Source organism: Sorex araneus, chromosome 5 (assembly GCF_027595985.1).
Source record: "Sorex araneus isolate mSorAra2 chromosome 5, mSorAra2.pri, whole genome shotgun sequence".
Classification (NCBI taxonomy): domain Eukaryota; kingdom Metazoa; phylum Chordata; class Mammalia; order Eulipotyphla; family Soricidae; genus Sorex; species Sorex araneus.
In genome coordinates this window covers 106,878,965-106,906,950 of record NC_073306.1, presented here as the reverse complement: position 1 = coordinate 106,906,950, position 27,986 = coordinate 106,878,965, and the positions used below count along the sequence as shown (strand labels likewise).

Genomic DNA, 27,986 nt, shown 5'->3' with positions numbered 1-27,986 from the left:
TATCTTACTGGTGCCCACTCAGCAAATTGATGAACAATGGGATGACAGTGCTACAGTGCTACTTATCAGTTTAACTTTTGGTTTTGTATTTTTACTGCTGGTAGTTTTTCACTTCATATGAGTGAATCTGTTTTACATAATAATTACATACAATTCTGTTTTTATATCTTTAAATAAAATGTCAATTTAATTGCTGCAGAATAACTTTGAGTTTATCTTAATTGAGAATATTTTATGTAAGCTTTCTTTAGATACTTTGAAGATAAGAGCATAGGATGAAATTTTAGAAAAAAATAAAAATAAAATCTAATCAAGGCAATATAATTTGTCAGGCACTTTACTCCTTATATTTAGTCTTATAATAGTTTCAGCATGAATAATTATAGGAAGAAGGAGTGAAGTAATGTTTTTTTTTTTTTTTTTTAATTTTCTGCCAACTGTTTCTAATTTGGATGGCAGTAGACTAACCTAAATCCTCTATAAATTATTATGGGCCCTTTCTGTTATATTTAACACTATCATAGACGTTCAGATTTAGAAATTAATTAGACTAATTTAGAAATTAGTCTGACATAATTTGGCTAATACAGGCCCATAAATCTGCTGTTCATAAAAATTAGATTGCTTTCATCCCAAATGTTTTTTTTTGCGCGTTCCCCTGGAGATCTCTCCGGCCCGCGGAGAGACAACAGTGGAAAGCACTCCTAATTGGGTGGGTTCTGTGAGCGGTTCCGACCTGAAATAAAACTAGTGAGGATAATAAATAGGGGGCCCAAGACGACACATGCCGATCAAGGGCAACTTTATTAACTGCCACACTGGCTTTATACTTTTCTTAGCAGGGGGTTGGTACATAAGTTGTCAATCATCAGGGAAGTGTCTTCTCAGACCAAATAAGGAAAGGTTCGGGGTGTATTAGGTGGGCTTACAACATTCTTCAAGAGTAGATTGAGAAATAGTGGGGAGGGGAAGGCAAGGGTCTATCTGGCAGGAGCATCTGGCAGGAGGAATGCACAAGGTAGAGGAAGGTATTCTATTTGAGGGCTTTATGGGGTCTCTCAGTTAACTGCCCTGGGCTACTTTTACCTCTTGAGTTTGGCTATTTCCTTTGTCACAAGGGCACCTTTGCCTCAGGTCATGCAAAGCTGGTAATGGAATTTTCCGGTTTGTCCAGGGTAAAGGTTTCGGGGTCCTCTTTTGTTCAGGGTCCTGAGCAGTCCCCAACATTTTTTATTTTTTATTTTGGCAGAGAGGCTCCTGTGAGGTGTCCAGGGGAACCAGGGCTTCTCCCTGACTAACTTGTTCTTGGTTGGCTGATAGTTTAGTGCTAGGGCCTGTTGGATATCAACTCTAAGTGATTTAGGCTTTATCAGTGAATTGCCCCTTTCCTCCTCCCAGAGAAGCTTACCATGCCCTTGCTAACATCCTTAGTTTAGCCAAAGTCCATCTTCAACCTCCCCTTTGTGTTGGGTATTAATCCTAAGTGCTTTAAGCTTAATCAGTGTATTGTCTCCTTTCCTCCTCCTAGAGGAATTTATATTAGCCTTGCTAGCATCCCTAACTTAATTAAAGTTTATTTGTAATCTTTCCCTTATATTTTACCTCGCATTGTCACAGTCTCCCATGTTAATCTCTATTGCTTGTAAAACAAAACTTTCTGGTTATTTTGAACTTGTATTGATACTGCTTTGTATTTGAAGTGCTGTATATTTGTACTTGCTTTTCTGTTTCCCCTATAGCCTTTTTATATGTTACCATAGAGCAATGTTCTTTGGTTAGACACAGAAACACCATTACTGCTATGCTCCTAATATTTGGGAGTTGACTGACTCTGAAATATATCTGCTCCTGGGCATAATTACTTGATCATAACTATTTGACTTAGGCTTCAGTTTCTGTAGTTCCTGACACCCCAAAGGGGAGGTCCCACCTTGGGACTGGGATGAACCCCGGGTGAGTGGCAAAACTACCCAGCAGCGAAATGGGACATTCTAGAAAGCATAAATGCATGGTTTTCATGCAAACTGTTACAACTTTAGAGACAGGACCCCCCCGGGGAAGGACTGGCTGAACTGGCCTGAGGACTTAGTCTGGGATTTATGATAAAAGTCTTGCTTGCACTCAGAGCCCAGACAACCAAGTGTTTAAAGCCTTGTTTGCTCTCAGCCCAGAGAACTAAGTGTTGGGATCTTTGTCTCTTGCTGTGTTTATTATAATTTATACAAGTAGAGGGAAACAAAAGCAATACAGTTGCCCCTGGGAGAAAGAGTGTCTCCTTGAGTTGATCTCCCTAAAAGAATTTCCTCTGCCAAATGTTTATCTATGTAAATGACCATCATACCTGTGCTTATCTAGAGCCCCCTTTCAGATGTTCTATAAGTATGCTAACAACTCTGCATTAAATGGGCCATTTTCACCATCTGACTGTGGTCCCTAGCCTCCCTGTCTCCCCCGGTCTCTCAGTGTCTCTGTTGAGGGGACCTGGGGAGGTGGGGAGGCGGGGAAGCAGGCAGCTCAGGGCTACCGAATGTACACAGGTGTCCAGCAACAGCAGCAGCCACCAGAGGATCATCATCGTTTCTTTTTTGTGATTACACAGGGCCCAAGGGCGCCATGCTGCTTGGATACATCAGGGCTATATTCAACAGTGATCAAAAGATACATAAAAGGCATTCACCCTAACCTCTCTAGAAAATTCCTGCCCTTCTGAATGTTCATTAATTTCAACTATGAACTACGTGCTTTTTGAAACTCAACAAAGTTGGTTTATCCAGGAGAAAGTCCATACTCATAGGTCCGAGGGGCTTTCTCCTTGCTCTGTATTCAGAGATCACTCAGGTGGTGCTCAAGGGACCATGTTTGGTTCCAGGATTGGCCCAAGACAGCTACATCCAGGCAAGCACTTTCCCTACTGTACCATCTCCTGGGCCCTCAAATAATCTTTATATCATGGAAGTATATCAGAAATTCTCTAACATGTACAATTAATATGGTTGAAAGAGAGGAAGATAAATTCAAGATCAATTTCTAAAAGTATTTTTAAAAATTTAATTATTTCAGGCATCATGATTTACAATACCCAGAATAATAAGGCTTCATATATCCAACGTCCCAACATTACATGCTCTGCAAAGTGCTAGTTCCCTCCATCATTGTCTCAGTCAGGGACTCATTCAGCCACCCTTCCCTTTCCCCTTCGTAAGCTAAGTTGTGTAGACCATTTCTTAGGTTCTGTTTCCTATAACCATGTGTTATTCCCATACTGTGTCTCTTTAAATGCCTCATGTGACTAATGTTGACATTAAATAACCTACAAAATTAAAGTTGAAAATTTAATCTTTGAATAAAAAAGCAAGATTTGGAACATTTATTTACAAAATATTTATTTTAAAGACTATTTTAAATGAGTTAGAAGTATATTTTTATTAATGAATTTAGCTTATTAGAGGATAGGAAAGTGGCTCAGTGGTAGGGCACTTACATGCCTGAGGCCCAGGCCCTGGACTCAGTAACTTTTATCCAGAATAATTTATGTAAATCATTTAGATTTCAGTTTAGGCATTTCCTCAGGGAAGCAACTCCCCAAATAGGAATTAACTAAAGCTATCAAAATATTTTTATCTCTTCCACCAATTGTCATGATGCAATTTTACACTTTCCCACTCTAGAGAGTATGCTCCATGAGCAAAGAGACAATTCATATGTATTTATCTTTTTAGTGCCTGAATTGATTGTAGAAATGTACAGAGCAGAAACACATTTACAAATACATTTTTAATGTAATAAAATATTTTTGTAAATGTTGCATCATTGGTGTCCATACATAGGTGCCCATGGAATGTAACAAATATTTCTGGAGTAAAAACATTATTAGTCAACATTCACATCATATTTTATGTACCTGGTCTTTCTTTTAGCTCTGTACAGTATTAATTCCACTTATACAGGTGGAAGTCATAGATTTGGTAGATAGAGTTATACACATACTAGGATGCCACTGTTACTGTCATCCCATTGCTCATCGATTTGATCAAGCGGGCACCAGTAACATCTGCATTGTCAGATTTGTTGTTACTGCTTTTGGCATATCAAATACACAATGGGTAGCTTGCCAGGCTCTGCCATGCAAGCTAGATATTCTCAGTAACTTACCGGGCTCTCTGAGAGGAGCAGAGGAATCAAACCCGGGTCAGCCTCGTGCAAGGCAAATGCCTGACCCGCTGGGCTATAGCTCCAGCCCATGCTAGGATATATATACATATATTAAGATATACATATTAGTCTGATTTTAAATATTGATAATATTCTTAGGAATTAAAATGGTATTAGATTGAAGAGTATAAACTTTTCCTGGTTTGTATAAAATTCTACTAATTTTAGATTATTTTTTTTCCATATTCTCATTCTAACTGAATATGTTAGCACATTGTTTACAAGTGCTGATAAATTTTTAAAGGGTGTGCTATATTTGTTGATCTAATTAGAATTTTATTTTGGAGAGACCACACTGAATAGAGCTAGGGAGCACTGGGTGCCTGGGGCCACACCTAGTTCTTCTACATGCTAAGCATGCAAAATATTCTTTAAGCTCTCTTTCCAGGTACTTACAATATTCAAATAAGTCGAGAGATTAACCATTTTCCCACATATCTATGGAATGTTTGTATTTTTCCTTTTAGGATTTTTTCTTTTAAAGTTTGCTATCTCTAAAATATTTTAAATGGTTTGTTTAAAATTTTCCTTTTGTGTTTGTTACAGATATCTTCATTTAGTTATGTAGCATCTTTCATTTTTACTTAAATCTACATGCAGAGACTTCAGTCTTTAGTTTGTGAGTTCTTCAATTTCAAGTTTAGAAATACTTCCAGTTTGATATTTGAAACACTTGTCTAGCTTTCTAAAAATATTAGGTATGTATCCCTTATCTTGCTTGAATATATAAAGCAATAAACTAAACTTCGTTTTTTTGTTTTACCAAAACTGTCTTTAGAAAGGTATTTTGATCAAGTGATTTGTTATAACTCTTTGTATAATTACTAAATAGACTAACTGCGTTTTGCCTAGCTATTGTGTGTTCAACAGTTAACTAACAATTAAAATTATATATCTATAATTACGGAGATAGTTTTATCAATCAAACAGTATATCATTTCTACCTATGTTCCTTTGGTGATTCTTAAATTTTTTATAATTTTAGATTAGAAGTGGATCATGATGAAAATGAGTATGGATTTTTGGATTTAGGAAGACCAGGAGTCTAAATCCATCTTTGCCATTTCAAACTGTGTTGAAGATAATCTACTGATTAGATGATAAGGAATCATTTTCAGTAATTTCCTTGATCCATTTTACTCACCAAAACTTATAGGAATAGGAGAAGAGGTAGGAAAATAAATTGATGTTGTAAATAACATATCAAACATTCAAAGAAAAGTACATTTTTAAAATTATTGATCTGTGAACTCAAATTGTCTCTTCAATCCCTTATAATAGTTTGGCTCATATTTTAGAGAACTTATTAGGTGTAAAAATGTTTATGTTATAAAATTTATAAAAAATATTTGATATATTTTCTCCTGTTATTTTAAAAGAAGTATTTTAGAAGTATTATTCTCTTATTTCCAATAAGAGAATCCAGACTTTTAAGAAGTGATGGGATTATTATATTTTTTCAAGTTGTAATCAGATTTGGGGTAATTCTAAAATCACCTAGCTTATATTATACAAGACTCCTTTCTTATCCATATGCAATTCAGAATGCTCATTATTATTTAGACTATGAGAAGTTATACAGTTCCTATGTCTTTTAATTAATAAATAATTGAAATAATTGTGCTGAATTATAGCATAATTTTCTTGTTTTTAAAAGTCTTCATGAAACAAATATATTACAGGTGTACATTGTTCCAGAAGGGTACACTGAGTCACCACCTGGTCTCTAATGTAGGACCATTTGTGGAAACTCATAATTTATAAGTTGAATAAATGAAGAATTTCCTCATTTTCCAAAAAGTTACTATAATAGAGTCTATATCATAGGTCTTGGTGGGATAAAATGTATTCATGAAGTGTTTAAAATAGGTTGAGCACTGAAAACATTGTAATTTCTTTTTTTATTGTTTTCCATATTTCTTGTTTATTTTTCTATATATTTAGCTATAATGTTACTATTTTAATATGAATTATTTTATTTTCAATTTATGTATTTCTTCATTAAATTAATTTATATTATATAAAACTAAGCAATTCTTTATAAGGCTTCATTTCTTTGTAAATATGTATTTACATTTACTAAGGAAAATATAATATTGAGCTTCAAGACTACAAGAACTTCATGGAAAAATATATTTCTGATGCAATATGACATACTACTACCAATAATTTTGCTTATAATGTTACTAGATTTTTTTCAAAAAAATGCATCTTATCTAATGATACTATTTCTTGAATAGATTTGCTGGGCAAGATTGTTGTGTAGGGTCTATTATCAATGTACTTTTATTATTTATTATTTGTGGGGAGTGGGGTGAACATTTGGACCTCACCTGGTCGTGCTCAGGGTTTACTTCTGACCTTGCACTCAGGGAATACTCAGGGATTACTCTTGGTAAGATTTAAGGGATCATATGAAGTGATCAAACCCCTGTCAGCCAGACGCAAGGGAAATACTTTGTACTATGTCTCTGGCCACCTGTGTGCTTTTACTAAGTCAAGTAGATAAATATTTATTGGAGCATTTGAAGGAACACAATGTATAGATGAGAATGATGATATGATTATAGATTTTTCAATCTGGACTCAAGTTACTTCTTAATTCCAAAGATGTCATCTGAACAATGAAAATTTCATATCATGGAAAAAAATATCCTCTTTTTAAAGACTAACAATTTACATTAAAATTAAATAAAATCATTCATTCCATTTGCTATTTAACTAGGGATATATTAAAACAGAAATTCACTCTAAGAGGATTTTCCTTCTTTAAAACTTCTTTGGAAAATTTGGCTTCCTTTTTCTAACATTCCATTATAGCTATAGATTAATGTATGTTAAGATTAACAGTGTCAGCCCTGTAGTAAACTGGAATTAATTGAAGTTAAGCTTTAATCAACTCACATTTTTTTTTTTTTGATTTTTGGGTCACACCCTGCGATGCACAGGGGTTGCTCCTGGCTCTGCACTCAGGAATTATCCCTGGCGGTGCTCAGGGGACCATATGGGATGCTGGGAATCGAACCCGGGGGGTCAGCCGCATGCAAGGCAAACGCCCTAACCGCTGTGCTATTGCTCCAGCCCCTCAACTCACATTTTTGTAATTTAATTCCAGTGTACGACCAGGCATACTTTCAATTAGTTGAAACAGACTTACAGAAGAGAAAATTAAAAGCAATCTTAACTTAAAAATATTTTGACTATAACAATGCTCATGTTTTTTCATGACTAGTTTATTGATGTTTTTAATCACTACTTGCAATCACTGTATCACTGTCATCCTGTTGTTCGGCGATTTACTTGAGCAGGCACCATAACGTCTCTATTACACTCAGCCCTGAGATTTTAACAGCCTCTCCTTACTCGTCTTTCCCAATGATTGGAGGCTCTTTCAGGGCCAGGGGAAGGAGACTATTGTTACTGTTTTGGGCATATTGAATACATCATGGGTAGCTTGCCAGGCTCTGCTGTGTGGGCGGGATACTCTCAATAGCTTGCCAGGCTCTCCGAGAGGTATGTATATATCTGTTATTTATATTTATTTATATTTTTATTTATTTATTTATATTTTCAATAGTAAAAATATATTTCTTTTATAAAAAACATCTAATAAAAATTAGGTATATTTCTTCTAGCTGTACAAATATAGTATACTTACCACTAAAATTTATTGATTAAATATGCAATCTTTTTGTTGATTTTCTACTGTGTATTATTTAATTTCAGATACAACATGAAGAACAATTGTTTAAAGTTCTTAAATTATATCAAAATGACTACACTTAATAAAAATGATTATTAGAGGAAAAATACCTTAAAATAAAATAGGAATAATTAAGTAGTATGTATAAGTACATATCATGTATGGTAGGTACATATTAAAATATATATAAATTTTAATATCAAAAAGGAAAACAATAAGAATTTCATAGAACAACACATTATCATAAAATAACTTTTAATAAAGAAAATACCTTTTAATAATTTTTAGATAGCTCTTATGGTAAAGTTGACCAAAGCATAAGGAGAAATACATATGTGCAGACTCATGATGGAAAATTCTACCATAAAGATATCAGAAATTGAAATTACAAAATGATAAATTTAATATAAATATGATTTAAATAAATCATCTAAGAGGCCTAATACTCCTGTAGCAAATATATCATATACACTTAAGATACAGAATAAATTTTATTAACATTTAACACAAATTATACAAGAAAGAAACTAAGTCTATGTAGTATCAGAAAACTGCTACATGATCTCAAGCTACATGATCTCAAACACTGTCACTGTATCACCATCATCCTGTTGTCCATCGATATGCTCGATTTGCTCCATTCATCCTAGCCCTGAGATATTTTTTTCATATTCTTATCATAACTTTAGATTCATTTTTTAAAATTTATTTATTTTTAATTAGTGAATCACCGTGAGGGTATAGTTACAGATTTACAGACTTTTGTGCTCATGCTTCCCTCATACAAAGTTCGGGAACCCATCCCTTCACCAGTGCCCATTCTCCACCACCAGTAAACCCAGCATCCCTCCCACCCTCCCCAATCTCATCTCCCCCAACCGCACCCTGACACTGTGGCAGGGCATTCCCTTCTGTTCTCTTTCTCTAATTAGCTGTTGTGGTTTGCAATAAAGGTGTTGAATGGCCACTGTGCTCAGCCTCTAGCCCTCATTCAGCCCGCAACACCCTTCCCCCACATGGCCTTGACTACATTATAGTTGGTGATCCCTTCTCTGAGTTGCCCTGTCCCCAGAATGTGAGGCCGTCTCCAAACCATGGAGTCAACCTCCTGGTACTTATTTCTACAATTCTTGGGTGTTAGTCTCCCACTTTGTTATTCTATATACCACAGATGAGTGCAATATTTCTATGTCTGTCTCTCTCTTTCTGATTCATTTCACTCAACATGAAACTTTCCATGCCGATCCACTTATATACAAAATTCATGATCTCCTTTTTTCTAACAGCTGCATAGTATTCCATTGTATAGATGTACCAAAGTTCCTTCAACCAGTCATCCGTTCTAGGGCATTCGGTTTTTTTCCAGATTCTGATTATTGTAAACAGTGCTGCGATGAACATATAAGTGCAGATGTCGTTTCAATTATACTTTTTTTCCTCTCTGGGATATATTCCCAGCAGTGGTATTGCTGGGTCAAATGGGAGCTCAATATCTAATTTTTTTGAGAATCGTCCATATTGTTTTCCAAAAGGGCTGAACCAGTCGGCATTCCCACCAACAGTGTAGAAGGGTCCCTTTCTCCCCACATCCTCTCCAACAGTGTTTACTTTTGTTCTTTTGGATGTGTGCTAGTCTCTGTGGTGTGAGGTGGTATCTCGTGGTTGTTTTGATCTGAATCTCTCTGATGATTAGTGATGTAGAGCACTTTTTCATGTGCCTTTTGGCCATTCGTATCTCTTCCTTTGTAAAGTTTCTGTTCATTTCTTTGCCCCATTTTTTTGATGGGGTTGAATATTTTCTTCTTGTAGAGTTCAACTAGTGCTTTATATACCATTGATATCAACCCCTTATCTGATGGGTATTGTGTAAATATCCTTTCCCATTCTGTGGAGTCTTTGTATTCTGGTCACTGTATCTTTTGCGGTGCAGAAGCTTTTTAGTTTAATGTAGTCCCATTTGTGATCTCTGTTTTTACTAGATTGCTTAGTTCCATGTCATCTTTGAAGATACCTTTATCTTCAATATCGTGAAGGGTTTTGCCGACCTTGTCTTCAATGTACCTTATGGTTTGTGTTCTAATGTTGAGGTCTTTAATCCATTTTGATCTGACTTTTGTGCATAGTGTCAGGTCAAGGTCTAAGCCCATTTTTTTGCATGTGGTTGTCCAGTTGTGCCAGCACTATTTGTTAAAGAGGCTTTCCTTGCTCCACTTCACATCTCTTGCTCCCTTATCAAAGATTAGATGATCATACATTTGGGGTTGTGTGTAAGGGTATTCCAACCTGTTCCATTGGTCTACGGCTCTGCCTTTGTTCCAGTACCATGCTGTTTTAATTGTTACTGCTTTGTAGTAAAGTTTGAGGTTGGGGAGGGTGATGCCTCCCATCGTCTTTTTCCCAAGAATTGTTTTAGCTATCCGTGGACGTTTGTTGTTCCATATGAAATTTAGGATTGCTTGATCCATTTCTTTGAAGAATGTCATGGGTATACTTATAGGGATCGCGTTGAATCTATATAATTCTTTGGGGAGTATTGCCATTTTGACAACATTGATTCTCCCTATCCACGAGCAGGGTATATATTTCTATTTCCTCATGTCTTCTTTTATTTCATGGAGTAGCGTTTTATAGTTTTCTTTGTAGAGGTCTTTTACTTCCTTGGTTAAGCTGATTCCGAGGTACTTGATTTTCTGGGGCACGATTGTGAATGGGATTGCTTTTTTCATGTCCTTTTCCTCTGCCTCATTGTTTGCGTATAGGAAGGCCATGGATTTTTGGGTATTGATTTTGTAGCCTGCAACTTTACTGTATAAGTCTATTGTTTCTAAGAGTTTCTTAGTAGAGGCTTTAGGCTTCTCTAGATATAGTATCATATCGTCTGCAAATAGTGAGAGTTTGACTTCTTCCTTTCCTATCTGGATGCCTTAATCTCTTTTTCTTGTCTAATAGCTATCGCAAGTACTTCCAGTACTATATTGAAGAGAAGTGGTGAGAGTGGGCATCCTTGTCCTGTGCCTGATCTTAGAGGAAAGGCCCTTAGTTTTTCCCCGTTGAGGATAATGCTTGCCGTAGGCTTGTGGTAGATGCCTAGCCCTGAGATTTTAGCAGCTTCTCTTTACTCAATCTTCCCAACAGTGCCACAAGGAGGCTCTTTCAGGATCAGGGGAATTAGACCCATCATTGTTACGTTTTTGGCATATCGAAAATGCCCCGGGGAGCTTGCCAGGCTCTGCTGTGAGGGCAGGATACTCTCAGTAGCTTGCCGGGCTCTGCAAGAGGGAAAACTAGACAATAAGTGGTTGAGTGTCCTCGCAATTCTGGAATCTATGTTTTATAGTCTCTGGATCTTGACTATTGATGGTATTACATGGCACCAGGGGCAGTTTGTAAGTGTGAATGCCTAGCTACTGGAAAAATAAGGGATCTGGGTGGAGGAGACCCAGTCCTGATCAGAGCACGCTTGGAGATCTGAGCCCTGTGTACCTCTGCCAGTTCCTTCATGCATGAGGCTCATCCTAGCAGGTGGAGAGTGGCCTTGAGTATGGCTGTGGCTGGGTTCTGAAAGTCTTCAGCTGCCGAAGGCTCTGCTCTGGGTGGGAAGGGAAACTCAACCCGCCCCCTCTCCAAGGGGTCCCTATGAAGACAGCCAGGCACAGAGGTAGGAGACTTTATAATATAAGGTTTTTCATATAACTTTATTCATATATTCATATATGAATGTATTCATATACAAAATGCTTTATAATTTTTTAAAATTTTTAAATTGTTTTTTAAATTAGGGGCTGGAGATTTCCAGCATCCCATATGGTCCCCCGAGCACCGCCAGGAGTAATTCCTGAGTGCAAAGCCAGGAGTAACCCCTGAGCATTGCTGGGCGTGACCCAAAAAGGAAAAAAAAATAAATTAAAAGAAAAATTTAAATTCCCAAATATGACTATAGGTTTTTTTATAAAGGAGTTTACCTTTGCCAAGAGTTCTTCTTGTTTGGGTCCGACTTCAGAAAAGTCATCACTGACATCCAGCACCAGCACTGGAATGTTGAGCAGAGTGTCAAAGTGGAGCCTGGTTGTTTTACGGACAAGCCAGGCCTCATGCTGCTCATTAGGCTGCTCGAGATATGCCACCTCAATCCCTTTCTCCCCCTGCCTGGCTCTCTGGTACAGTTGCTTCAAACAAACCTGGGAGTAGTCCGCAGTTAGATGAAGCCATGAAGTCATAGCTGGCTGGCAAACCCTTGCAGGAGAAAGGAATGCCAGTCCTGGTAGATGTGCCACTCCACGTCACTGAGGGCGTCATTTTCAAGAAGGTTCTTTGCAGAGATATACCTGTCACTGTAAACAGACCTCTGAAAGATCCGCGCAGCACTGCTGGCCTGGAACAGTCTCGGGGACAGGCTCCATCTGGATTTTCAGGCGGCTCGGGAAAGAAAATGTCTGGAATGTATAGGACCATCGTGCAGGCTCCTGGTACAACGTATCGAGCAAGTTTCCAAGACTCTGGGTAGTGAAGGCGTTTTGGGTGCACACAGTCTGAATGTTCTGCTGTGTTGCTATAGGTTCTGTAGCCACAGGCCACTCTGGATAAGCTGCTGTGAAGAACTTCACAAAGGTGGACTTTCCCTTTTCTCAAACACAGGATGATTAAATTAGAGAGCAGCAAAAAGTCAGAGAAGTATATATGAAACCAATTTTTTTGAGAGTTACTCACAATAGAAATAAAAACATAAATTGATTTGAAAGGTAATGGGAATCCAGTTCTAAGTTAGAAAATGGACTTAAATTACTGAAAGTAGTGAGATTTACCCTATTTAACTCATTTTTAATGGAAACATTTATTTAGGCATTCATCTTTAGAAACTGGGTTTTAAAAAGCATTGTTTATTTGCAGAAAGTAGGGAAGATGGAGAGTTGAGATGCAGTTAATAGAAAAATATACATAGAGTTTTAAAATATTGGTTCTTTAAATTTAAATAAAGCACATCTCTTGGGTTGGAGAGCTAGTACAGAGGTTAAGGCACTTGTTTTGCACATAAGGACCTTAAAACATAGCCAGTTTTCCCTGAGCATCATGAGCTTGACGTTTTACCCTTGCTCTCCATCTTCTCACCTTACAAAAAATTCTTGCTTGATACTTTTTTAAAAAAAATTTTTAATGGTGGTCCAGCTCAAAGGACCACAAGCTTCGCACATTTGCCTGTAGGAGCCCTGGTTTGATTCTACCATTGTGTGGGTCCATAAGCACTACCAGATACAGAGACAGCCCAAACATAGAACCGGCAATTGCGAATGAATGCATTGGTGTTGTTCAAAAACTAAATGACAACAGAAAAGCAAAACAAAATTATAACAAAATATTTTAAACATAATTTAAAAATAATAAGAGAAATAGTTAAGAGCTCTACATTCACGGAACATAAAATGTACCTGGGAGCTGGAGAAAATATAGGCATAAGGAGCTTGCCTTGCTTGCAACAGGTTCCAGGTTCCAGTTCCATCCACAGCACTTCGTAAGGCCCTAGGAGTCAAGTGATCCCTGACAAGAGCCAGGAGTAAGCCCAGGACATACCTAGATGTGACCGAACATATAGATAGATAGATGACATTGCTATATATAAAAATATAGTGATCATATTACTCAAGTAGACATAAGTGTAATAGCAAGTCTGAGTAAACTGGAAAATAAATTAATTTCTCTAATATTTTACCCTGGCAAAACACACTAGAACAAGATATTTTTCAAGAGTAAATCCTACTAAACTTTTAAAGAGTTTTTTCTTATGTTTTATAAATGATTTCAAGAGCAAATATAGATGCAAAAGTCACATGATTAGGTGTATTTGTGTGATTATCTCACTGAAAATTCTCTTTTTGTGCAGTCAGGAAGAGAAAAGAAAATGAATAGGTTAATTAACATAATATGAAATCTTAAAACTAGAGTCAATCAAAAATGGCAGTACATAATGTGCATTTAAAACACATGGCAAAAATCAGATTATTCTGAAAATATGTTTATTTAAAAATCTGGTAGCTCGCTCTCCACAGCTGCACAAGCGTGAATCCAGACCCAGCAAAACCTCTTTCGGCATGGGCAACTCCTCGCAGAATGTCTCCAGCCTGAGAACTAAGCCTCGGCCCCGTGCCCGCCCAGGAGGGGAAAGGTATTTCTCTCTCTCGCCTCTTTCTCTCCGGGGATGAAGGACGCGGTGGCCGCCATATTAAGATGACCACAGATTGGGTTTTCAAGCCTGCAATGATCCAGTATCTGGAAGAAATCTCCCTGGACTTGTGTCAAAGTACAGAAATTCAAAACCGCGCGGCCGAGCGACCTTATTTGTCTTCACAGTAGGTCTGAATCTAGTGGGGTACTCCTAACAACAATAGTGAGGTTTGTGTTGAAATATTGAATGTAACCAAAGTAAACAGAATGTAAAATGAAACTTATCAGGTACAAGTGGTGGGGCAGGATGGGAGGTGTATTGTGTGTGTTTTTTTTTTTTGGTGGTGGTATATGGGCACTGGTGAAGGGATGGTTGTTTCAGCATTGTATAACTGAGACCTAAGCCTGAAAGCATTGTAATCTTCCACACGGTGATTTAATAAAATAAAATTTTTATTTAAAAAATAAATAAATAAATAAATATCTGGTAGCTCTAAAATTTTCATATTAGGTGAGCACTGAAATGGTATAAAACTACCACCAGGAATAGTTATGATTGATGTAATTTTAAAGGTAACTAAAACTCCTTCAAGTAACTGTTGGCATAACAATTTTTTTCCCTCTGCCTCTTCTGTTTCCTCCTCCTCCTCGTCCTTGTCCTTTTATTCTAATGCTTATTTGTGGAATTTTATCTTTCTGGTATTATGACAGAAATAGTGTGGTTAGATTAAGTGATTTAAGAAAAGACAAAGATACACATGTCAAGGTGAGGAAATAAACAGCAACTCTTTAGAACCAATGCAGCATAAAGTTGTATATCAGCAAAGGGGATAAACATGCTGCCCTGCAAAAGTGCTATGTGATTGACAGAGAAATAACCATCTGGTTGTGAAAAAAATAATGCTCATCTGTGTTATACATGAAAAAGGCCTAGGGGTGAAGAAAATTATTGTGAGCAGGCTTTGATTTGAGAATCATATTTGCTCTTCTATTTTATGAATACAGAAAAACTGGAGTTGTCTTAGAGAAAAAACCCTATTAAAATGAATGAAAATTCTAAAAAAGATAAATAAAGTGAAGGAAAGTATATTCAATGAGACATATAAAAGAAGTTGTCTTCAGGGTTTTTACTATTTTGACAATAAGAAATGTTAGTACAAATCAAATATCCTTATCAGTTTGATTCAGAACAATTTCTAACATTTAAAAAAAAGCTATGGGAAAAAGTCATCATTCTAAAGCAGTGGAAATAAAATAATGTATTGGTCACATCTAAAGATTAGTGTTGAAGTGTCAACATTGAATACATTAAGTATATTTACTTAATACTTCATGAAACTAGAACAGCAGAAATGCTAACATTTAGAAATTACATTTTTAAAATAATACAATGTATGCACCGTGCCAATGAAGAATTTGAACTGGTAGATTTTATTTTAGCATTGATCATATCTAATATTGATACCCCATTCATCATGAAGCCATTATAAATTTAAGAATTGTAGAACTAAATTGCCTGACCAAGAAACTATTTATTTTTAAAATACCATATTTTTAATGCTCTAACAATCCTTCAGTCTAAACAGTGAATAAAAAATACATGGAAGAAATTTGGAGAATAAAAGAATGACTAATTTTTCTCTTCAAAATGAACTTGAAGAAATAAAGATACTACTTATTATATCAAATAGAAAGATTTAGCTATGAAGATTTAATACCTGGGAAATATATTTTACTTTATACATCTCTACTTTTTATTTTTAAAATTCTGCCTGTAAGATAAATTGGCAACTATTGTTGGTTGTGGATATCTGGACATGGAAAATTGCAATCAGACATAAATCTCTTAAGGAAAGACTTTGTATTTTGTTATTATTAATCAGTACTCTCCATTATGGAATATCCAGGTACCGACATTTATGTCTAACCTTCTAGATAATGGATTTACATTACTCCTTAATCTTTTAAGGAAATATGGAGAACCTTGAGATTACATTTCTGTGCCACTATAAATCATATGTTAGTGGTATTAAGATACAAGAGGATCTTTTTTCAAATTCTATAACTTTCACCTGTCAAATAATTAATGGTTAATACCATTTTACTGGGATTTGTTTTTGCAAAAGAGAGAAAATGTTTTAAGAACCAGTTCTCAGCTACAAATAAGGCTAATTTTAGTCAGTGTTGAAATTTAGGGGAAGATAAGGAAAATGTAATAATTTAGGTATATAGCACTTTTTGCTTTTTGTTGAGTATGAAAATATATTATTTGACCTTTTTCTATAGAAAAATTTTCAGAATTAAGTGTGATACAAACAAGCTGAGGACGTTTTTTAAATGCCTATTTTGATTTAATTAAACCTAGGATAAGGCCTGAGGTTCTGCATATCTAACAATTGTGCTAATGCACACATAATGTTTATGATGCTGCTAAGAAGAGAGTTGAGACTTGTCACCTTGAAATATGTTACCTTTAGATTTGTGTGAATTATTGGATATGTGTACAAGTTATGTGTGTATGTATATTTTCAAGGGAGAATTACCACAAGTCTTAGTACATTTTCAAGATCTCAGAGATTGCACAGAGTTGACTGATATTTTCTTAATACATTCCTCTTAATGCTAGTAGCATGAGAACAGTCACTGAAAGTCAAGTCATTTCAATCAGTTTGGGAGATTTGACATTCTTTATCTTTATTTTGTGTCTTTAAATAATAGATGTTAAATCTTGGCGTTCTCCCTGGCACAACCCCTTGAGCACTAGAGGTCGCTGGGGCCTGTAGGAATGCTCCGAGTCCTATCTATTACGGGAATTGGACTGCTGCCAGGGAAATCTGACATTTCTAAGAAAAACATAGATTAATTGACCTTGAATGCTGGTGGCCAATGGCTCAAGACTCGGGAAACAGATCTTTGGGTATCAGCAATACTCAACTTTACCTCTGCCTCAGAGCATCAAGGACAGTGCTTTAGCAGCTTCTTCATAGTATTCACAGTACACACACACATCACATCACACATATGAGCACACTTTAGTGCTCATAGGTACATTCTATTAGCCTCTATTTTAGCACTGCTTTTCCTAACAATATTTGTCTTAGACTACAAGCACGTGTCCCGTGTGGGTGGCTATGTCTTGGCCATGCTGTGTACACCAGTCTTGGGAATCCATTGTCCCTGACTGGGAGAATCATTGTCACATTCCAGGGGTCCATGTATCTATAGATATAGTTAAATACTTCAAAAAATCCTAAAGTTATTATACTTAACTTTGTTGGAGGGGGGCATGGGCACTGTGGGGTTTGTGGCAACCAGATGGTGCTCAGGGGTTGGTCTTGGCTTTGTGCTGAAGTGCCACCTGGTAACAATCAGAGGTCCTTATGGAGTGTGTGGTGCTGGGGTCTACTTCTATTTCTTGATTTCAGAATTTCTTAAACTGTTTAATGGAATTCCTCCATGGTCAATGAGAGAATATAGCGGTTTACATTCAACAAAGATTATACCCCCAAAAACTTCATGAATATGTTCAGAAAGCCCTGAGCACCATTAGGTATTGTCCCCAAACAAAAATATACACAGAAAAGCCTATTTTATAGTAATACTATGTATAGTTATACATGATGGGAGAATCTTAACTTCCATTTCACTCAGGCCAAGCTAGCAAGTAATGAAAGGGGGAGCAGTCTGATTAGATAGTATATTAAGATTAAAAGCAATAGGGGATTATGTCTGTGCTGCACAATTGGAGGAAAGACACAATATATTTACATGTGTTACTGCCTGGTATCTCTTTATATTCTACTCTAAGAAGTAATGTTGAAGTGGCAAATACTAACAAGCATGACCTATAAGAAGTTAACGAGTGTTAAAGATGTGAGTTTCAGAATCAGGATATGTAGATTATCAGAGATGATGGGTCAGGATTAGGGGAAATAGAATGGGTGTTAGTGCAGACAATTGTAAGTTTTGCAGTATAAAGACAAGCTGCATAAATAACAGAATACAATTTGTCTACCTCTTGAATTGCAAGCTACACTGTAAACAATACTAATTAGGGCATTTCCAGATACAGTTAATCTTCTATAAGAAGTATACATGAGTGGTACAAAATGTTAACTGCAGTGGATATTAAGATACACCATCCCTTAATAAGGATATCAAGGACTTATTCCCCCTATCACTCAGAGTGTCAGTTGTTGATAAATTATGGTTTCCTCACTCTCTGGGAATCAAATTTTTACCATAATTAGAAATCTACCACAGTTAAATAGTTACCATAGTTAAATAATTAAATATTTTATCATATCATCATCATCATCATCATCATCATCATCGCATTGATCATCAATTTTCTCGAGCAGTCTCAGTAACGTCTCCATTCATTCTAACCCTGAGATTTTAGAAGCCTCTCTTTACTCATCCTTCCCAATGGTGCTGCTTGCAGTCTCTTTCAGGATCAGGGGAATGAGACCCATCGTTTTTACTGGTTTGGGCATGTGAATATGCCACAGGGAGTTTGCCAAACTCTCGCATGCGGGCAGGAAACTCTTGGTAGCTTGCCAGGTTCTCCAAGAGGGAGAACTAGGCTATAAGATGTTGCGCAGCCGCAAAGTGCGCACTTCTGAGAGCTTAGTTTTATAGTCTCTGGATGTTGTCCATTGATGGGATTACACAGTACTGGCACCAGGGGCAGTTTCTGGGTGTGACCACCTAGCTACTAGAAAATGGGGGATCTGGGCGAAAGAGGTCCAGTCCCAATCTGAGCAGATTAAATATTTACCATAGTTAAATAGTTACCATAGTTAATCCCTGCTTGGTTGTGCTTGCAATCAGTGACTGGCTTTGGGGACATTTGCTATCCCTGCCTAAATATAGAGAGATTCTTAAGGCATCAGCTTCTCAGAGTATCCTATGAGTGCTCAGTGGGACAGCTTTTCCTTTTGACAGTTCTAACTTTCTCATCTTCTTCTATGAGTATCCTCTGGGAACAATCAATAAATATGCATATAATTCTTTAAATAAGAATCTTTTCCCCTCCAAAACAGTCTAACATATACTGTAAAATTATTCCTTAGACACATTTAGTTTTTTTTAAATCTGACACTATTTTCTTTAGAGTATCATTATTTGAAATGACTATACATACCTATGTCTTTTATAATTTTTTTTGGAGTGTATGCTATACATTTAATACTTTCTGGAACTTCAGTACTTTTCTCAAATACTGAAATTATATGGACTCACAATATCATACATTTTTATTGAAAGAAGTTGTGAATTTCATGCTTGTAAAATTACTGCAGAGTAAAGATCACATTCATAAGTAAGATATTGTCTTCAAAATGCTTTTATAACCAATGATGCAAATTTAATTTACAGATAAACATTATAGTTGTGACATAACAGAAGAAAACACATTATACCCAAAGTATACAATAATAAAATGCACATTAAGAATTATGCCTTTGAAAGATTGGTAAAAAAAAATAAAAAATATAAAAGAATTATGCCTTTGAAATAAATAACTTAATTTGTATTATGTTTCTTAATACTCTGATCTATTTGTTAAGAATCAGTAATCAACATGTGGGGAAGGATATAAGGATAAAGGAAATAACTGTATATTGATGGCCTCATTATTCTAGACATACATGTACATATATAATAACCTATCTTTAGGAACTGGAGAGCTAGTACAGAAGGTTAAGGCAATTGCCTTGTACATAGACATCGCATAATGATCTGATTCTGTGTTTCTCTGAGCACTTTCTTGAATTATCTCTGAACACAAAATCAGGAGAAAGCCCTGAATAATGCTGGGTGTGACCCCAAAAAAGCAAACAACAAAAATATGCTTATGTTTTCAAGCACTATTTGCAATTATGATTTCAAATTTACAGGACAATTAACAATTTCTAATGCCTTAAGAAGGTAAATAGCCAAGATCTGGACACAACCCAAGTGCCCGAGAACAGACAATTGGTTAAAGAAACTTTGGTACATCCACACAGTGCATGTGGATGTACCAAAGTTTCTTTAACCAATTGTCCAACAGCTCCTATGCAGCTGTTAGGAGAGGTGAAATCATGAAATTTTCTTGTAACTGGATAGATATGGAGAGTATCATGCTATGTGAAATGAGTCAGAAAGAGAGGGACAGATATAGAACAACTTCACTCATTTGTGAAATATAAAATAACATAACACAAGACTGACACCCAAGGGCAGTAGATATAAGGATCAGGAAGATTGCTCCATAATTGGAAGCCTGCCTCATGAAGGAGAAGGCAACTGGGATAGAGAAGGGATCACTAACAAAATTATGGTTGGAAGAATAAGTCAGGATGGCAGTTGTGTGCCAAAAGTTGAGAAAGGACCAAACATGCTAACCTCTTAGTTATCAAACATGATAACCTCTCATTGCAAACCATAATGCCCCAAAGTAGAGAAAGAGTATGGGGAATATTGTCTGCCATGGAGGCAGTGGGAGGGTGGGAAAGGTGAAGGTATAATGGGGATCTTGGTAGTGGGAAATGTGCACTGGTGGAGGGTTGGGTGTTTGATCATTGTGTGATTGTAATTCAAACATGAAATCTTGTAACTATATCTCATGATGTATCAATAAAATAAAGTAAAATTTTAATAAAACAAGAGGGTAAATAGTTTTCTTCTGGTCATATATCCTTCAAGTTGAAAATGTGAAATTAATACTACATTTTCATTACAAAGCCATTCAAGTCAATAATGCTATTTCTTTTCAACCATTTGTATACTTCAAGTTGAATGAGATGGTATGACTATTTTTAACTAATTTTTAACTCACCAAACTTGTGTAGTGAAAAGATCCCAAACTCTAGGTGACGTTAATCTATAGTTTAAATTTCAACTCTGTTATCAGCTCTGCCATTTTAAGTGATTCAGCTATCCATATGACCTCCATACTCTTATTTATACAAGAGCAAGAAGTCAAATTGTCCATAAGAGTCTAGCTAATCCTGTTTTCTGAGGGAGTAGGCATTAGGAAACACTGTTATTTTAAGGCCAATATCAGAATCAAAATGGGGTCGTGGGAGGTGTTTATATTACAGATGCAAGTAGTGCCACTCTACACTACTTAAAGTACAGCTTAAGTATCTGATGATAATTGTAATAGGCACCAAGTGAAAATTGGAAAAAAATGATCAGTGACCATTATTAAGTTATTGTTTTATAAGGCGGGAGATACTTATCGGCAGATAACCAAGGTTCAGAATGCATTTGGAGAGGTAGAGGGAAGACACTAGGGCAGTGTATCAATACTTAAATTGTTTCATCTGAAGAAAGAGGGTCAGAGGTGAAACTATTTAGAGCTGAAACTATACTCCAAGTAAAGGCTGAGGGTGAAAATGCAGAGGTTTTTTTTTTTTTTTTGATAGTTGAAGGATGTCAGATTGGGACTAGCAAATTCTTGACTTAGTGTCTGACTGCATCGTGAAGTAAAGTTTCCTTAGGTTTTTTTTGTTGGTAGGCTTGTGCAAGTTTTTAAAGTATATTGAAACCACTGGTTGGAAGAGAGTGGTTCACTCTCAAATATAAATATTCTTTAAAGAGCAGGCAGGTCTATAGCTCCACCTTAAAGCAGGCAGTTTCCTGACTCCACCGTAAAGATAATTTTCACAGAGGTTTTTTATTTTTCAAAATCAAGGGTGATTTTTATTCCCTCTCTTTCTTTTATCTGATTCTTTAGGCATAATCATCCCAAAATTTAATCACTTGCTTATAAATCTTTTAATAGTCTTACTTCAGCATTTTGTAATTAGGTCAATCTTTAGAAAAGCTTTTTAAAAATACAGATATATTTATCCATTGTCTCTTTTTCATATAGATTACTTACCCAGAATAGCAGAGTGAAAGTCATGCTACTGAGAACAGTAGAAAACACGGTTGGTAGGGAAAGAGAAGTGGAAAAGATCTGGGATAACCAGTGCTTCTTGAACGTGGGAGTTCCCAGGAAATGAGTGGAACTGACAGTATTAGAGCACTTATTTAGAAGATAGGAAATAGACAAGGTTTCTCATTAAAATTTTGTATAATTAGACTCTTAATTTTATATGTCACATTTTTAAATTTTGAAATGAACGTGACTGATTAAAGCTTAAAGAGAACAATATCAATCATTTTGTTGACAGGTGAATGTCTTTTTAATAAACTTAGCAAGAAGAAAACCTACTATGTACGTGTAGTCTTATTGCTAAGAAAACAATCCTTTGAGTTTTCCTAATCTGAGTAATCCTTTGAGATTTCCCAACATGTTCTCAAATTAACTCCTCAAGATTAAGTTTGGTTATATATTTTTTGGGCTGGAGCTATAGCACAGCGGGTAGGGTGTTTGCCTTGCACATGGCCGACCTGGGTTCCATTCCTCCGTCCCTCTCGGAGATCCCAACAAGCTACCAAGAGTATCCTGCCCACATGGCAGAGCCTGGCAAGCTACCCGTGGTGTACTCAATATGCCAAAAACAGTAACAAGTCTCATAATGGAAATGTTTCTGGTGCCCACTCGAGCAAATCGATGAACAACAGGATGACTGTATTGCAGTGCAGACAGTATATATTTTTATATCTATGATACTGTACTAATATGTTTAACTGTACTATTTTCTTGTCATTATATTTTTCCTTGTCTGTCCTCAGTATTTTGTTCTAATATTGCAAGAGTTTGAGATACAACTGATATAAACCATGTATTTTATATAATAAGGAGTACAAAGGAAAATCTTTAAAAATTTTCTACTATTCTAGTCTGTGAATTATTCATTCTTAGCTAGATTACCACACTGTTCTTGTAAAATATTTAATGTAGTCATTAGACATCTAAATTGCAGTCATTGACATTTGAGTTTGAATTTCTTTAATCCAAATGTTGATTGCCAAGGGCGATTTTACACTAGAGTAAGAGTAATATTGAATGCATATATGGGGAATGGCAGGAATATTTATATATCAAGGAGACCTTTATGGCAGGTCTAGGTAGCATACTGTGGGTAGCTTAAAAATTTGAGATCTGGAAGCTAAGACATTATACAGTGAAATGAAAAAGGACACTGAAGATGATCTTCATCATTAAAATTTTTTTTCCTCCACTCCTTGCTGTATCATCTTGATGCCAACAAAAATGATCAGGTGGTCCCATTATTGTGGGACTACTATTTCATGAGTAGTCAATGGCACATTCTCAATCAAGAGAAAGCATTCTAGTACTGTCATCTCGTTGTTCATCAATTTGTTGGAGCAGGCATCACTAACGTCTCCATTGTGACTTGTTGTTACTGTTTTTGGCATATTGAATATGCACGGGTAGCTTGCCAGGCTTTGCCCTGTGGGCGAGATACTCTTGGTAGCTTGGTGGCCTCTCCGAGAGGGGCAGAGGAATCAAACCCTGGTCGGCGGTGTGCAAGGCAAACACACTACCTGCCATGTTATTGCTCCAGTTCATCAAGAGAAATAAATGTTCAAATAAGTATAATTTTATATTTGAAGAATAAAAGTTTCCATTTGAAAAGATGAGAATTGTGCACAGAGTACACTATTATTATTCAATTAAAATGTTAGAATGTAACTGAAAAAAATGAGTGAAAATAATTTTTAACATAAATGACTGTTTTTAGCGTATTCTGTTATCATCAAATAAACATATGCCTAGTGCCAGCTATTTAAATGGCGATTTAAATAATACAGAAGTTTCTTTAAAATACTAGGAGTCATCTGAAAAAGCAGTAATGTTAAAGAGTTTCATTAATTGCTCTCATTATAATAAAGATTAAGTATTTATTCTACAATATTTTTATGTGCATAAACTACCTTAAAATTGCAATTCTGAATTCATAGTAGTAAAGGCTGCTGAAATGCAGTTTTTAGATATGCTCTAGATAATGTTGAATGTATATAATAGAAATAATGAATTGAGTCAAAATTGTCCATTTCTATTTTCTTTCTCCTAGACACAATTATTTAAATTTTCTATATGATTAGACTACATGGGCTCAATTTTTAAACCTTGTTTGAAGACGTATTCTTAAAATTATTCTCATATATTCCCAGCATTTTCCCACTCAAATCCAAAGAACTTTACATTCAAGACGTCATGACTTTTAAAATATTATTAGTTCCCTTTAAATTTGACAAAATTCTCAGCACATAGCAGAAACCTAATAATAATGTACTAAGTATATAAATGAAAGATTTTATAATAGCATTATAGCACTGTTGTCCTGTTATTAATCGATTTGCTCGAGTGGGCACCAGTAATATCTCCATTGTGAGACTTGTTACTGTTTTTGGTATATCGAATATGCCACAGGTAGCTTGCCAGGCTCTGCAGTGCAGGCAGAATACTCTTGGTATTCCAGGCTCTCCGAGAGAGATTTTATAGTATCTATCCTGAAATAACATTTCAGATGTATTGGTTCTTATTTGTTGTGTGTCCTATCAATAAGTTGGACATAATTTTCAAATCATTATAAAATAAAAATTAAAAAAAATACGAATGTAAAGTGTTTGTCCATTTTAAAATAATTTTTATCATATACATACAATACTCCAGATCAGATACTTAGTTCTCAGGAATAAGTAAATAAAAAAGAAACTGCTTTCCCTTTAGGATCTTATAGATAACAGGAAGACAAGCAGAAAAAATATATATAAATAAAGTATGAATTTAGCCAATAATTTTGATATTAAAAATCAAAATAATTACATTAAATAAGGTCTCTTTACCTATTGAATTTATAGTATTCTTACATCCCTTTCATTTTTTCAAAATCCTCCATTTTGATATAAAGTAGCCAATGTATTTATCAGCCAAGTTTTTCTGATTTTTTTAATACTAATGTGATATGAGACCAGTTGCTATTTTTTATGAATTTCCAGTTCTTTTTTAAGTGTACTTATAAACTTAGTAAACTATTAATGTATGCATTGTATTTTCTTTCCCATTTTGAGTGTTTGTCCTCACCCTTGGAATCAATAAAAAGTAGAAAATAATAGGGAAAATTTTTATAATACTACTTTGGGCAATGACTTTTTGTATATAAAACCAAAATCCAGGCAGAAAAACAATTTTTAAAATATTGAATTGAATAAAAATGGAAACATCTGTATAGTAAAGAAAAAATTATCAATAGGTTAAAGACATAATGAGCATAATAGCAAAAATATTTGCAAATAATATATGTCTGATAGCATAAATATCTAAAGTACATAAAGAGTGCAATTAAGAGAAAACAAATTGTTGAATGGGCAAAAATACTAGGAAATTTCTATCAAAAGTATATGGGTCGAGTGTATAGAACAGTGTAGAGTATATTCCTTGCATATGGAGGAACTATGTTTCATATTAAGCATTAGATGTAAAAAGATGGCCATAAGTTTATGGGAAAAAAAGTTGACATCACTAATAAACAAGGAAATGCAAGTCAAAACCACTGTGAATCATCACCTCACACATAATAGAATGTCTGTCAAACAAAAAAAAAATAGAAGAATTGGTGAGGATGTGGAGAAGAGGAACTCTTAGCATCCTGTTTGACAGTATGTAAATTAGTATAGCTATTACAGGAAATGATATGAAGGGTCTCAAAAAGTTCTAAAAATTTTTAAGTGAGATTTGGTCTAATAATCCTACTTCTCCATATTTGTTTAAAACAAAGTTTTGAAGAGATATAGATATTCCTGTTTTCACTGCATAATTCACAATAAACAAGATATGGAAATAACCCAAATGCTCTTTGGCAAATGACTGGATAAACATATTTCACATACATAGAATGAAATAATATTCAACTGTGAGAGTAAATGAGTATCTAACCATCTGTGGCAACATGGATAAACCTAGAGGGCATTCTTTTAAGTGTAATGAGCTGAGAAAATAAATTCTACAAAATTTAACTATATGTAGAGTTTCAAAAAACACCGTCACAAATCCCGTTGATTGTTGAGTTGCTCGAACGGTCTCAGTAACTTCTACATTCGTCCTATCCCTGAGATTTCAGAAACCTCTCCCTTCTTGGCCTTCCCAGCAATGCCGCATTGGAGGCTCTTTCAGAGTCAGGGGAATGAGATTTAGCTGGTTACTGGCTTTGGCATATAGATACACCATGGGAAGGTGCGAGGCTGTCCCATATGGGCAGGAAGCTCTCAGTAGCTTGTGAGTTTCTCCCAGAAGGAAAAGTAGGTTATAATATATCGTGCACTTCTGGGAGCTTGCTTTTAAGTCTCTAGATGTTGGCCGTTGATGGGATTACACACATCTGGGTTCCTCTGCCGGTACCTTCAGGTGTGAGGCTTGTTCGAAGTGTGGAGAGGAGCCTTGAGCATGGCTGTGGTTAGGTTCCAGTGGTCTTCGGCCACCAGGAATTCTGCTCGGGGCTGGAGCCCATCCCCTCCGAGGGGCCCCCGGGGAAGACAGCCAGGCGTGCGGGCAAGAGACTCTCTTGTAGAGCTTAAATTTTAAAAATATTGAATAAAACACAGACACTCAGAAAAAAAAAATGATGGTTGTAAAGAAGAATTCCAATGGGTTAAAAATAAAGAAATTTTGATCAAAGTGTACATTGTTACAATTAGGATGGGTTGAGTCAAGAATTTTAACATACATGAATGATTACTATACATATCATATGGAAATGAGCATGGGAAAAATATTCACTCTATCACTGCATTCACTGTTTTCACTTGGGGTGTCCCAGAAGGGGCCGTGTGAGAACCTTCCCCGCCCCAAGGGACCCATCCCAGGCAGCTGACCTCCACTACCCAGCGGCCACGCTCCAGGATGCTTTCTGGACTGGGCAATACTTTATAAGACACTTCCTACCCATTTCCCATAATTATCACACCATATTTGATGGAGTTTAGATATGGCAAGCTACCTGTGGCGTATTCAATGTGTCAAAAACAGTAACTACAGGTCTCATTCCCCTGACCATGAAAGAGCCTCCAATCGTTGGGAAAGATGAGTAAGGCGAGGCTGCTAAAATCTCAGGGCTGCGAGGAATAGAGACATTACTGGTGCCCACTCGAGCAAATCGAACAATGGATGACAGTGATACAGTATCACAGTACCATTGTATCACTGTCGCCCCATTGTTGGTTGATTTGCTCGAGTGGGCACCAGTAACGTTTCATTTGTCTCTGTCGCATTCAGGGTCAGGGAAATGAGGCCCATTATTGTTACTGTTTTTGGCATATCAAATACGTCACAGGTAGCTTGTCAGACTCTGCAGTGCGAGATTCTGCATCACTCTCTTCTGGGAGCTTTGTTTTATAGTCTCTGGATCTTGGCCATTGATGAGATGGCATGGGGGGGAGGGGTGGTAGAATGGGTGTGGCTGCCAAGTTACTGGAAAACAGGGGACCTGGGTGGAGGAGACCCAGTCTCTCTCTGAGATTTGAGCAGGCTTGGCGATCTCAGCCACGGGTCCCACATACCTGGGTTTCTCTGTCAGTTCCTTCTTGGGTGAGACACATCCCAGTGTGTGGAGAGTGGCCTTTAGCATGGCTCTGGCTGGGTTCTGCAGGTTTTCGCCTTCGGGGCTCTGCTTGGGGTAGGGAGGGAAACTCAACCTGCACCCCCCCAGGTTCCCTGGTAAAGATAGCCTGGTACAGGGGCAGGAGATTCTGCCAGGAAAAATAATAAGAAAGTATATTTCAGGTCTTTTCATCACACAAACAAGTACTTATTAGGTGATATGCTAATGAGTTTGATTACATTTGTCATTTAATTATATATATGGATATTGTGGATTACAAGATTTTAGGATTACAAGATCACAATGGGTAGGGTGCTTGTCTTTCACAAGCATAACATGAATATTATTTCCAACACTCTAGAGGATCCCATGAGCTGATCACTGGGAGTCCCTGAGCACAGAACCAGGAA

General features: G+C 36.3%; 1 protein-coding gene and 1 pseudogene across 1 annotated transcript in view; one reads left to right on the top strand and one right to left on the bottom strand.

Annotated features, from left to right (window-relative positions):
* The window catches only part of CTNNA3 (catenin alpha 3), a 1,605,010-nt gene that overhangs the window by 1,148,067 nt on the left and 428,957 nt on the right, over positions 1 to 27,986 (top strand). The window lies entirely within an intron of this gene.
* Positions 6,788 to 18,168, bottom strand: LOC105943299 (deoxyguanosine kinase, mitochondrial-like; annotated as a pseudogene).